Genomic DNA, 14,695 nt, shown 5'->3' on the forward strand with positions numbered 1-14,695 from the left:
TCAACAGCCTCAGCACGTTGGGGGTCTCTCGTTCTCGCTCCTCCCGCCGCAAAGGCCTCTTTGTCTGGAAAACATGCAATACACGTGAGATTACAGGATCTTGCTGTTGTATTTCTGCCCACCTCTCCATTGTCCAGTCTTGTCCTATTCTGGAGCCTCCAGAGGGCGGTGGCTGGTCTGACACTGGTCCTGTAGAGGCTGCTGAGCAGGACCCTGAGAGGCAAGCTTGCACCACTTCAACGGTCACCTCTTCGAACCCGGGGACTTCCATGCCATCGTCTTCCTCTGGCACCACTGCAGCACCTACTGGGTAACGGGACAGAACATCAGCATTTACATTTGACTTGCCAGAGCGGTGTTTGACCTGGAATCTGTAGCTGGCCAGCCGAGCCACCCACCGTTGCTCCACTGCCCCTAATCGTGCTGTGGCCAGATGTGCAAGGGGATTGTTGTCAGTGTATACAGTGAAATCTGATCCAAGGAGGTACTCGTGGAACTTTTCAGTGATTGCCCACTTAAGAGCCAGTAGTTCCAATTTGAAAGAGCTATAATTAGCATCATTGCGTTCTGCACCCTGGAGACCCCTACTGGCATAAGCAATCACCTTCTCCTGTCCATCTTGTTTTTGAGAGAGCACAGCCCCTAAGCCTTTGTGGCTTGCATCTGTATAAAGCAGGAAGGGTAATGTGAAATCGGCAAATGCCAGGAGTGGTGCCTGCACAAGGCCTTGTTTTAGGGATTCAAAGGCTGCTTCACAATCATCTGACCAATTCCATGGGGGGCATGATGCTTTGGCCTTAGGTTTCTTGGTGGGGTGCCCTTCCAGTAGCTTATGCAGTGGTGCTGCTGTTTGTGAGAACCCCTTAACAAATCTGCGGTAGTACCCAGCCAGGCCAAGGAAGGCTCGCAACTCTGTTGTGGACTTTGGTACCTTCCATTCCTGAACAGCCACCACCTTGTCAGGGTCTGGAGCTATTCCAGCATCAGATACCACGTGACCCAGATACTGGACACTGCTTCGGAGGAGCTTGCATTTGTCTGGTTTCAACTTTAGACCCTGCTGGGAGAGGCGAGAGAAGACAAAATCAAGGCGATCGAGGTGGCTATTAAAGTCTGGGGCAAAAACAATCACATCATCAAGGTAAATCAACAGTGATTGATAATTTTGATCTCCCAAGCAGCTCTCCATCAGGCGTTGGAAGCTTGCCGGTGCATTGCACAGTCCGAATGGCATTCGTTGGAACTCAAATAGCCCCATAGGAGTGGTGAAAGCCGTTTTGTCCATATCTTTTTGGTGCATTTTGACTTGCCAGTAACCTGACGCAAGATCAAGGGTCGAGTACCAGCGGGCCTTCTTTAAGCTGGCTAATGCTTCTTCCACCCGGGGTAGGGGGTATGAGTCTTTTCGGGTTACTTGGTTCAGCTGCCTATAGTCTACACAAAACCGAATGGAGCCATCCTTTTTCCGTACTAGGACTATAGGAGAGGACCATGGACTTGAGCTGGGTTTGATTATGTCGGCATCCAACATTCGTTTAATCAAAGCCTTGACCTCACCGTACAGATTTGGAGGGATCTGTCGATATCTCTGTCTGATTGGGGCTGCATCCCCTGTTGGTATCTCATGTAGGATGGTCTCCGTGCAGCCATAGTCCTCCTCATGCTGTGAAAAGACAGACTGATGTGTAGTCAACAGTGTGGCCAGTTTTTCTTTTTGCTCAGCTGACAATTGCACCCCTTCTAGGTCAAATTGAGGTGGTGGGTTGGCGTTCACACTACCTGCTTCCACTGCATTTACTGGCACCCCACTGGCTTCATTGGGGACCAACTGCAAGTCAGGACAGTCATCAAACACTTCACACACATTTAATGTCACCAATTCTCCCAATCTTTGGTATGGGTACAAGGTCATTTGTGTATTACTGATATTTCGGACACGCACCTGCATTTGACCATTGTTCACATTCACCAGGGAGCGAGCCACCAGCAGTCCGTCTCTGGTGGGCAGCGGCTCCATGAGAGCTTCGTAACTTCGACCACAAGGTCCTTTTCGAGCTTTACAGTTCAAGAGCACCTCACGATTACCTGGAACTGTTACAGGGCGCCGACTGGCCAGACGGGCATAGCCCACGAACCCCTCTGGTGAGGTGAAGCGGTGTTCTTTTTGGCAGATGTGCATAGCTTTCTGCCACATGACTTTTCCAAAGGTGTTCAATGGTGGTTGCCTTTTGACATCACAGGGGGCACTGTTCTGGAACAAGATCTGCCAAACTTCTTTGATGATATTCATCCCCACTAGTGCAGACACTGTCAGACATGAATTTTTGACTACGATTACTCCCACATTCTCTAGGCTTACACCAGCAACGTCCACCTGAAGCGTTACATACCCCAGATATGGTATTTCTTTGCCATTGGCTGCTCTCAGCTTTAGCCAGGAGGCTGGATCCTTTAGCCGTTGACCATTCTTTCCGAAATGCTCTTCAAACCAGTCCTGACGCATCATGGATACTTGGGAGCCAGTATCCAGCAGGCACGAGACAGCAACTCCATCCATGGACACCTGTATCATGGGGCATTCCCCAACAAGATCACAAGAGGGCAGACTTGTGGCTTGAGAGGGGCATTTTCAGCTGTGGAGTTAGCTACATGCAATGACAGGGAACTTGTATGGGGTGGGTCAGGTTTTGCCATGGGCAGTGTCGAGGGGGACTGGTTTGTTGGTGGAGGGGTGACAGCAGAATGAGAGACTGGTTTGAGATGTGTAGGGTTTACTGCAGACACTACTTGGTGAGGGGTGGGGCATGACTTTTCCTGTGACCTAGGAGGTGCATGTAGTGGATCATTTACAAGTGGGCCTACCGTTTGATCCTCAACAGCAGGGGGCACTAGTTTAAAGTGGGCTGTGGGTTCTGCTTAGGGCAATTGCGGGCAATGTAACCAGGGGCTCCACAGTTAAAGCATATGGGGCGCCCTTGTTCATCATACTCACGAGGCCTTCGCTGTTGACCTGCCCGTTGGGGTCTCGGGGCTGGGGAATAGCTCTGTGACCTTTGGGGGGCTTGCAGTGACCCATTGCTTTGGGAACTCCCCTGCTGTCTTGATTTTTGGAACTCTTCTCTAATACCCTGCAGGAGGGTCTGGGAGAGATTGTTCACTTGGACTTCGACTTCCTTTGACAGCTCTGCTTTCAGTTCCACTTTCAGTTTCTTAAGATCGTCCTCCCAAGGTTGCTTTTGTGTGGCATTCCTCACTGCTCCACAATAGGCATGGCCCTCTTCCTCCAACCCGGCACGCAGCACTGCCTCAGTCTTCACGTCTGAAAATTTAAGGTCATTATTCAATGTTACCTTTAGCTTCAGGTCCCTCTTCAGCCCTTCATCCGAAAGTCCAGAGATGAACTGGTCTCGCATCAGCACCTCTGGGTTCAGGATATTGGCAGCGTCCTTCACCATCATTTTTTGCCAACACTCCTGTAGGCGGAGCGCAAAGCCTCTCACACCCCCTCTTCAGAGTGTTGCCTACAATTGAAAAAAGAGCGAGCGAGTGACTGAGGCAGAGGCAGGGCTAGCATACAAATCTTTAAGCTTTTTGAAAACTTTAGCTACTGTGTCTTTGTCAGTGTCAGGTAAAATGGCTATCTCCCGCTTTGCTTCCCCATCTAAGCAGTTAATAACCCAATCAGTTTGGTTTTCTTCTGGTACAGCACACATTCGAAACCACATTTCCAAATCACTTTTCCATTGTTTAAAAGAAATGTCATTGCCCCTCTCCCCCCTGAGAATCTAGAACAAGGCATCATGTATGGAAAGAAAGATGGCATAGACAAAGCTCTTGGTCTCCCAACTCCCTCATTTTCGTTTTGAGACATCTTCAATGGTGTACGACTTTTTAAAAAAATTACTGGTGCTGCAGACTACGCCAAAGATGTAACAAGTTCAGACACCAGTAAGTCGTGGACACCACAGAAGACCAAAGACACAAATCAAATGTATATGGGGGTTTATTGAAACAAGGGACACAGAAGACAAATGGGAGGATCGGAGGAATAGCTGCTCACCTACAGGGGTATCAATGCAAACAGGAAACACTACAATACTATAACCACTACAAATCCTATGACTAAAGACACACAATACATCAGCATGCAAAGGGTTAAAGGCACTGCAAACTGTTAAGAGTAAAACCCCAACAAACATTAAATAAATAAGACTGTGGTGAGCAGCTAACCCCTCACCCCCAGCCAGTGGCCCACGATGCACAAGCTTAAAACCCAACTAATTAAATAGACTATGTTTTAAATATAATTATCTTTATTAAAGTTTAACACATAATATTTAAAAGCATAAAATCAACACACACATTACCAATAACAACTATCTCACTGGGCCGCTGGCTAGAGTAATTGGTGGCGCACAGTGTCCCAGCACAGGTTGGCCACCCTGTCTGAGACAAACAAAACAGAATGAATCAAACACACACACACAAACCTTCAATCACACATTAAGACTGCACTCATGCACTCACACAACACCAACGGAACCCAGCTACAGGAGAGTCAGGTGAGTCACCAAGGTAAGTTAACCAGGTAAGTTACAGTCTCAACACATAAACACACTCAATATCTTTCACACAACACAGGCACTCAAAAGAAAATAAAGCTGCACGCCACCAACCTTACCCCCTTCACAATGGAGACCAAAGAGGCCCGGCACCTCCAACTTCCTGTTTTTAAAGGAAGCCATCATTTCTGACCGGGCACTTCCTATCCCTCAGCGCCACAGCTCCCCTATGGTCCCGGCCCAGTCATTGCACCCACCCCGAACAGTCCAACCTGTTACATGTATGTAATGAGGACCTCATTCAGGGCCCCCTCTCACCCTGGGCCTGGGATAACCAACCCCCCCCCTGCTGCCAGCTTCCCTAGTGAAGAGTATACCACTCTGAAGATATTGGATGGATTCCTTGACAAGCTTGACAGATCAGTTATGGAGGAATGTAACTTGTATAGCACCTGGGTCACCCTCACCTCTAGGGTATAGGGTTTGACGTTTTTATTTCCACGCCAGACATTCATTCTATGTCTCTTTTTACAGACACACTGCATTGGTAATCCAGGCATACAGGGCGTTTTCCCAGTGGGCTGACAGTCCTTAGGGGCAGATGCTGTTGTATTTTGTTTTTTTGTTTTTGTTGTTTTTATTTTTAATCCAATTTTTCTCACCCCTTTTAGATGGGGCAGCCCATTGGTTCATCTAGGTAATGGACTGAGCCGCTTATAATATCACAGAAAAACAGGGAGGCTATGAGAGGGGATGGTCTCCGCCAAAAAGTGCCTGGGTTGTTTTTTGTCCCCAGTCTAGCCTCACAAACACACACACACACACACATACACACACACACACTCTAAAGCAGCTCACCTTCTTGCTCAATGTGTTGAACTGATTTGCCAAGAAGATTTTTATGTTGAAAAGTGTTACATAACCCATCAATTCTTTTTAATTCGCTTGGCAGTTACTGTAAATGTCATTCTAATATCCACCATTAAAAAGTGCATTTCTCCCCTAGGTATTTGAAATATATCATCTTAACTTTATAAGCGAGGTTATGCCAAGTGATCCTCTATGTAATTAAAAAGACTTAAAGCAAGGTATTTTGGGATATATTGCATTTATGTAAAGGGTTTATTGTTTTGGTCGTAAATAGACAGGCATGTCTTTGGCTTGTCTTTGGCTTGAGTTTGGCTAATCTATGGACCGTTTGGCCTTTAGGGTATCCAAGAGCCTACAACACAGTGTTTAGATTGAGATGGGGCCTTCCAGACATCCAAACTTCCCTGGAAATGACCTCTACTGAGAGACGGTTGAGAAATATGTGCCCCATACATCAGTGCAGATATTAGGTGAACTTGACGTAAGGAACACATCCACTCGGAATACAGCATTCTACTGTCTAGGTCTCCAGTCCTAGCAACTGCTATATGTCAGAGTTTTAGCTCTCTTCATTGTCCCAGGATCCTACATACTCAAGCACGTACGCACACACACACACACACACACACACACACACACACACACACACACACACACACACGGCAGCTGAAAGCTTTGTCCGGGCCAGGGACAAAGTCATCTAAAAGCCTGTCGGCTTCCAATGCAAACACAAAGACAAACAATAACAGGTCAAGGAAGAGCTAAGAATGTGTATGTGAATCTGGTCATTTGTTCTTTTGAGTTCTACTTATGTTGAGAGATGTGTGCTATGCAGGCAGTTATAGCCTGATAGCTTTGTATGTATTGGGCCTTTAAGCTTGTGTATTCTTTGTATGGTCAACCAAAATGATTTTTCATGCAGCCTCATACATCTTATTCCTATTCGTGTACAACATGTTCTTATATTTTTTATAGCATAAAGGCTATATCAGCCTCCTCTATCTGTTTTCAGTCTGTACCCTAAGTGAGCTGTATGGAGACGCTGTGGTCACGTAGGAATGGCTTGGTGGAGGCTGAGGCTGCACTCCAAATGACATGGCTCGGTTGGCATGTGTACATACACTACACGTGACTTGTGTTCCTTTCAGGACAGTACAGCGGCCACACACACACTCTTACGGCATGGAGTCACACACACACACACACACCGTCAGGACGCCACAGCAGAGTCACACACACTTATGCCATGGGGAGTGACACACACAAACACACACTGTTATCAAGATGTTGGCAAGCTGTACCCTCACCCTGTCCCAGTCCAACAAAGAGAATGGAGAGAAAGAGAGAGAGAGAGAGAGAGAGAGAGAGAGAGAGAGAGAGAGAGAGAGAGAGAGAGAGAGAGAGAGAGAGAGAGACAGACTGAGAGAACATGCCACTGCTGTAACTAGGGAAGCTGAGAGGGGGGGTCGAAGGGGTCAATTGTCCCTGGCCCAGGGACATGGAGTGCCCAGAATTGGGGTCCCCATTGCATTGCACAGTGTGTATTGAATAGGGGGCCTTTCCAGATTACTTTGTCCCAGGCCTGACCAAAGCTGTCAGTGGCCCTGACAGTGACCACAGTGCAGCTTGGCGTACAGAGTGGTGGAACATCGGGTTTCTCTCTGTGAATAGATCCACAGGGGGAAGTCATATAGGCTGCATACATGTTATTCTCGAAGACTAGTGTCAACATGTGTGGTGTATCATGTGTGATGTATTTCTTTAACGTATGTCCGCACTTGTCCCACAGACATGCAGAAGATTATTCAAGGGGAATTTAAAGAATGCAAATTGCATAATTCTAGGTGAGGGGAGAACATCTCTCGTGTAACATACCATACCTTCCAGATTTGGGGTCGGTTATGCTTTCCCACATCCCTCAGGGATGTGCTCGCTTGTGTACGCACAAGGAGAAAAAGGAAAATATTTAGCCAGGAACAGCATGTTTTTGGCATGCTACACACATTACATGTTGCTGTCTGTGTTAATTCAGCGCTTCAAGAGTATTACCGACAACCACAGTGTTCAATTCCCTGAGTGTTAACGGTATTGACACGGTAAAATTTACAGCGATAGTTTGGGGGCAAAAGATAGCAATCTCCATGGTAACACGGCTTGTCTTTGATCTAGCAACACCTTCAGCTCCCAGAGGTGTTACTGCTGTCGGCCACTGTGTCGATATGAGCAACCAGGGGTGTCGTTCAGGGGGGGTGAAGTGGGACCGAGTCACTAGAACCCCATGTAAGTATGTAGGGGGCCCCACACACAGTTCGATGTATGTATATATACAGTTAGGGGAGTCCATTGGAGCTGATTATACATAGGGCCCACAATTTGCTGGTACGCCCCTGTGAGCTACCCATCGAGCTGAGCTATCAAGTCATTACAACACAGCTCAATAGGCCCCTCAGGTTAGGATTTGGACTTTATGTTAACCTCCTAATGGTAGCCTAGCTCAGGGGTTCCCAAACTTTACCATGCCAAGCACCCCTCCGTACCGGTAGATTCAAGCCAAGGCCCCCCATGTAGGCCTACCAAAAGATTCCAGTCAAGGCCCCACTGACATGGCCCGTGCAACACTATTTTTTCTGTGCAAGCGCATTGCTAAACCCATTCAAGCAGGCTACTGCAAGAAACACAACGATAATAGCAGTAGGATAATGTTCAAAGATGCATAGATTATTCATAACTAATGCGTGCATTGTTTAGCCTTTTTTGTCTACTTTAATTGTTCAATTTATGTTATTGTTTATTTTGTTTTGCTATGCTTTTCCTGCCAACCTGCCGTGGCCCCCCAGGGGTCCCCGGCCCCCACTTTGAAAACCACTGTCCTAGCTCATCTCGACATTGCACTCAGTCTGGCACTGCTGTTGCTGTGTCTGCCGCTCACTACCTACCTGCTGTGAAACCTGCAGTACACTCTTAATTGGCCACATACATCATCCCAGTCAGGGCCATGATGCAGCTACTAACACGCTCTGTTCCTGAATCCCTACCTGTAGGGCTCGAAGACCAGCTGCTCTCTCAGAGATTCTTTAGGTATCCCTCTCTACTCTCTCTGGCTCTCTCCTGCCTGCTATATGCTGCAAGCCCAACTTGTTGCCACACACAACCATCTGAGTGGGCAGGTTTTTAACTGTCTCTATAGCTGAGATATGTTGTCTGCTTCTTAAATTCCATGTAGCCTACGTACCGTCTCTGAGAGGGTTATCTGTTACAAACACCTTGCCATTTAAAAACGTTTTTCATTTTTAACAGGAGAATCACTGGTCCAGAGTACTGTTCTCACACTTGAGGAGATCCACCATACACGCTGCACAAACAGAGCATTAAACATCCTTAAAGATCACACACACCCTGGTCACAGGCTCTTCACCATGCTACCATCTGGCAGGCGCTTTAGGACTCTGCGTTCCCGCACTACGAGAATGAAGGACAGTTTATATCCAACTGCCATAAGACTTTTGAACTCAAATACCTGCCCCCCCCCCATACTTCAGGACTCTCTATACTGAGATGCATATGGATTTTTTATATATTATTTTACTGTTAATATATCTTGTATTTTGTGGGCATTTGTGGGTTGCTTCCAAACAGAATCTCACTGTATTTATATAGTGACAATAAAAGCACTCTACTCTACTCTACTCTACTCTCAATGTTGGATATTATGTATGGTGATACAATTTACATGCGTGCACTTTTAAGTTTCCTCAAGAAGCTGGGAGCTGTTTTGCAATAGGTTGTAACAGGCCCCCCTCAAGAACCCACCACTGTGTTCTAGGCCTACTCTAAAGTTCAATGGTCATCTTTGGTTTTTTTGACGAAAATGTATGATGTTTTTTTTTTTTTTTAATTATTGCAAAAGCACTGTTGGGTAAACATCCCCGTATCTGTTATATATCTGCATTATATCTCAGCCTCAATTTAAAAAAAAAAATCCTGTGTCCTGTTAAAACGCACTACTGTCTTGTTCTTGACGCAAAATCATTTTTAACCCACCGCTGGGCTAGCAAATCTTGAAGACGGTAGGGGCCTAATCCTTCGGCTCTCGGTAATCGGTCAGCCGATTTATGCGCAGCTCATAACGCACATTCATAGCTTTTTATCCCCTGCCTGGTTATCTACTCTATGTATCCAAACGACGATGTTACCGAAATAAACAGGTGACAGTCGTCATTGCACGGCCTCGGTTCAAAAATCCAACATGTCCTGTTGAAATGCACAGCTCTCTTGTTCTTGACGCAAATTCCTTTTTTAAACCACCACTCAACCCATTTTAGTAGGAGTCGGTTACTGGGTTAACACCTAACACCTTGGAGACGGGAATGCTTCGGCTCTCGATTAAATGCTCTAATGGATCGCATCTTGCAAAACATTCTATCTCCATGCCAATTAGCGACATCATGTTACCACAAAAAAACCTTGGTGATAAAAAAATGTATTTGTTCGAAACTGGTTTTGCATTTCTCCATGCCAACGAGTCGAAGCTTTGGTGATGGGCAGCCCATCAGCGTCAGTTCGAAAACTCGTCTCAATATGCACACAGCCACCAATGCCATTGCTGAAAACGCAGATATTGCGCCACCTGTTTCCCCCCACCACATTTGCCGACGCTTTTGAAATATTGTAGCATTTCTCCATGCCAATGAATGATGACATCTGCTCTTACCGCGATAAATCGGGGGCCAATGAATTACCAAACATAGTGGCATCACAAGTTACCACAACAAATCTCTGCAACGGGAATGCAGAGCCTCGGCAACAAAACCCAAAATGTTCATGTCTCACTAAAATTCGCTCTACTTTGTGTCAGGCTGTTTTTTCCTCAACATGTCATGCAACAGCAGCCGATTTACGTGCAGCTCATAACGCACGTTCATGGCATGTCTTATCCCCTTGATATCTACTCTAGAATTTATCTATCCCAAATATGATGTTACCAAAATAAACTTTGGTGGCAGTCGGCATAGGCCTACGCACAGCCTCGGTTCCAAAATCCGACATGTCCCGTTAAAATGCACTGCTGTCTTGTTCTTCACGCAAATTCATTTTAAAACACACCACTCAGCCCATTTTCGTATAATCACGACTCGGTTACTGGGCTAACACCTTGGAGACGGGAATGCTTCGACTCTCGATGAAACGCTCTCATGGATTTCCTCTTGCAACTATTAGCGACATGGTGTATTCTTTCAAAACATTCTAGCTCCATGCCAATGAGTGACATCATGTTACCACAACAAACCTTGGTGATAAAAATTATATTTCCACCCTCGATGTATTTGTTCAAAACTGTTTTTGCATTTCTCCATGCCAACGAGTCGAAGCTTTGGTGATGGGCAGACCATCAGCGTCAGTTCGAAAACTCAACATGTCTCAATATGCACACAGCCACCAATGCCATAGCTGAAAACGCAGAAATTGCGCGCACCTGTTTCCCCCCACCACATTTGCCGACGCTTTTGAAATATTGTAGGCCTAGCATTTCTCTGTGCCACTGAATGATGACATCTGCTCTTACCGCGATAAATCGGGGGCCAATTAATTACCAAAGAGTAGCCTAGTGGCATCACACGTTACCACAACAAATCTCGGCAACGAGAATGCAGAGCCTCGGCAACAAAACCCAAAATGTTCATGTCTCATTAAAATTCGCTCTACTTTGTGTCAGGTTGTTTTTTCCTCAACATGTCATGCAACATCAGCCAAATTTACGTGCAGCTCATAACGCCCATTCATAGCGTGTCGTATCCCCCTGCTATCTACTCTAGAATTTATCTATCCCAAAGATGATGTTACCAAAATAAACTTTGGTGACAGTCGGCAGTCGGCATAGGCCTACGCACAGCCTCGGTTCAAAAATCCGACATGTCCCGTTAAAATGCACTGCTGTCTTGTTCTTCGCGCAAATTCCTTTTTTAACCCACCATTCTGCCCATTTTCGTATTTAATCACGAATCAGTTACTGGGCTAACACCTTGGAGACGGGAATGCTTCGGTTCTCGATGAAACGCTCTCACGGATTGCCTCGAGAGGGGGTTAGATCTTTGAGTGGCATGTGGCATGTGTCAGTGACATGCGGAAGTGCCGCAGTGACATGTCCATTGATTTTATATTAACCACAGACTTATACTAATTATTATCAATAAGTGTAATAATATTTATTAATAGAAAAGTATTATTTTAAATTATTTATGTATTCTAGGTCTGTAATTACAACAGTTAACGGGCATGTCAAGCGCCGTCACGGTTGGCATGTCACGTTGGTTACTATGGTTACAGTGGCTACTACGATATCAAACTGTGCCTAATCCTAAACTTATTCCTAAACCTAACCTGTCAGTGAAAAAATGTGTGTAAACCAACCGAACTGTGCCTAAACCTAAACTAATTCCTAAACCTAACCTGTCGGTGGAAAAATGTGTTTTATAGTTGCATGCCAGTGATGCCACTTCTGCATGTCGATGTCGAACTGTGCCTAAACCAAACTCATTCCTAAACCTAACCTGTCAGTGAAAAATGTGTGTACACCAACCTATAAACATGCCGAACTGTGCCTAAACCAAAACTCATTCCTAAACCTAACCTGTTAGTGGAAAAATGTGTTTTATAATAGCATGTCAATGATACCACTTCCGCATGTCACTGGCACATGCCACATGCCACTCAAAGATCTAACTCCTACTGATTGCCTCTTGTATTCTTTCAAAACATTCTATCTCCATGCCAATTAGTGACATCATGTTACCACAACAAACCTTGGTGATAAAAATTATATTTCCACCCTCGATGTATTTGTTCAAAACTGATTTTGCATTTCTCCATGCCAACGAGTCGAAGCTTTGGTGATGGGCAGACCATCAGCGTCAGTTCGAAAACTCAACATGTCTCAATATGCACTCTCCTGTTTGTTCTTCGTGCATGGAGCGGGTTGAGGCAGCAGACATTTTCTTTTTTCATCACGAGTCGGCTACTGTCTTGGGTCATCAGTCTGTCAGGGACACCACCAGCAACACTGGAGAAAAATGGCAGAGCGCACGATTTTTAACCGCTGCGCACACAGCCACCAATGCCATTGCTGAAAACGCAGATACTGCGCACACCTGTTTCCCCCCACCACATTTGCCGACGCTTTTGAAATATTGTAGCATTTCTCCATGCCAATGAATGATGACATCTGCTCTTACCGCGATAAATCGGGGGCCAATGAATTACCAAAGAGTAATGGCATCACACGTTACCACAACAAATATCGGCAACGGGAATGCAGATACTCGGCAACAAAACCCAAAATGTTCATGTCTCATTAAAATTCGCTCTACTTTGTGTCAGGTTGTTTTTTCCTCAACATGTCATGCAACATCAGCCAAATTTACGTGCAGCTCATAACGCACATTCATAGCGTGTCTTATCCCCTTGCTATCTAGGCCTACTCTAGCATTTCTCTATCCCAACGAGGATGTTACCAAAATAAACTTTGGTGACAGTCGGCATAGGCCTACGCACAGCCTCGGTTCCAAAATCCGACATGTCCCGTTAAAATGCACTGCTGTCTTGTTCTTCACGCAAATTCATTTTAAAACACACCACTCAGCCCATTTTCGTATTTAATCACGAGTCGGTTACTGGGCTAACACCTTGGAGACGGGAAATGCTCCCATGGATTGCCTCTTGCAACTATTAGCGACATGGTGTATTCTTTCAACACATTCTATCTCCATGCCAATTAGTGACATCATGTTACCACAACAAACCTTGGTGATCAAAATTATATTTCCACCCTCGATGTATTTGTTCAAAACTGTTTTTGCATTTCTCCATGCCAACCAGTCGAAGCTTTGGTGATGGGCAGACCATCAGCGTCAGTTCGAAAACTCAACATGTCTCAATATGCACTCTCCTGTTTGCTCTTCGTGCATGGAGCGGGTTGAGGCAGCAGCCAATTTCATTTTTCATCACGAGTCGGCTACTGTCTTGGGTCATCAGTCTGTCACTAGGGACACCACCAGCCACACTGGAGAAAAATGGCAGAGCGCACGATTTTTAACCGCTGCGCACACCAATGCCATTGCTGAAAACGCAGATATGGCGCGCACCTGTTTCCCCCCCCACATTTGCTGACGCTTTTGAAATAATGTAGCATTTCTCCATGCCAATGATGACATCTGCTCTTATCGCGATAAATCGGGGCCAATGAATTACCAAAGAGTAATGGCATCACACGTTACCACAACAAATCTCAGCAAAGGGAATGCAGAGCTTTGGCAACAAAACCCAAAATGTTAATGTCTCACTAAAACTCGTTCTACTTTGTGTCAGGTTGTTTTTTCCTCAACATGTCATGCAACATCAGCCAAATTTACGTGCAGCTCATAACGCCCATTCATAGCGTGTCGTATCCCCTTGCTATCTACTCTAGAATTTATCTATCCCAAAGATGATGTTACCAAAATAAACGTTGGTAACAGTCGGCAGTCGGCAAAGGCCTACGCACAGCCTCGATTCAAAAATCGGACATGTCCCGTTAAAATGCACTGCTGTCTTGCTCTTCACGCCAATTCATTTTAAAACCCACCACTCAGCCCATTTTCGTATTTAATCACGACTCGGTTACTGGGCTAACACCTTGGAGACGGGAATGCTTCGGCTCTCGATTAAATGCTCCCATGGATTGCCTCTTGCAACTATTAGCGACATGGTGTATTCTTTCAAAACATTCTAGCTCCATGCCAATGAGTGACATCATGTTACCACAACAAACCTTGGTGATAAAAAATTATATTTCCACCCTCGCTGTATTTGTTCAAAACTTTTTTTTTTTGCATTTTCCATGCCAACGAGTCGAAGCTTTGGTGATGGGCAGATCAACTTACAACGTCAGTTCGAAAACTCAACATGCGCACGATTTCAAACCGTTGCGCACACAGCCCAGACAGCGTTGTGTATACTACAGATGCCATTGCTGAAAACGCGCACCTGTTTTCCTCTACCACATTTGCCGACGTGGTGTAGCCTATTCTTTTAAAATATTCTAGCATTTCTCCATGCCAATGAATGATGGCGTCTGCTCTTACCACAGCAAATTGAGGGCCAAAATGAGTTACCAAAGAGTAGTGACATCGCATAGGCTACATTACCACAATAAACAGTGGCAACAGGAATGCAGAGCCTCGGCAACAAAACCCAACATTTTTTCAAATCTTAATTATTATTTTTTTGCA

Source organism: Engraulis encrasicolus, chromosome 23 (assembly GCF_034702125.1).
Source record: "Engraulis encrasicolus isolate BLACKSEA-1 chromosome 23, IST_EnEncr_1.0, whole genome shotgun sequence".
NCBI lineage: Eukaryota > Metazoa > Chordata > Actinopteri > Clupeiformes > Engraulidae > Engraulis > Engraulis encrasicolus.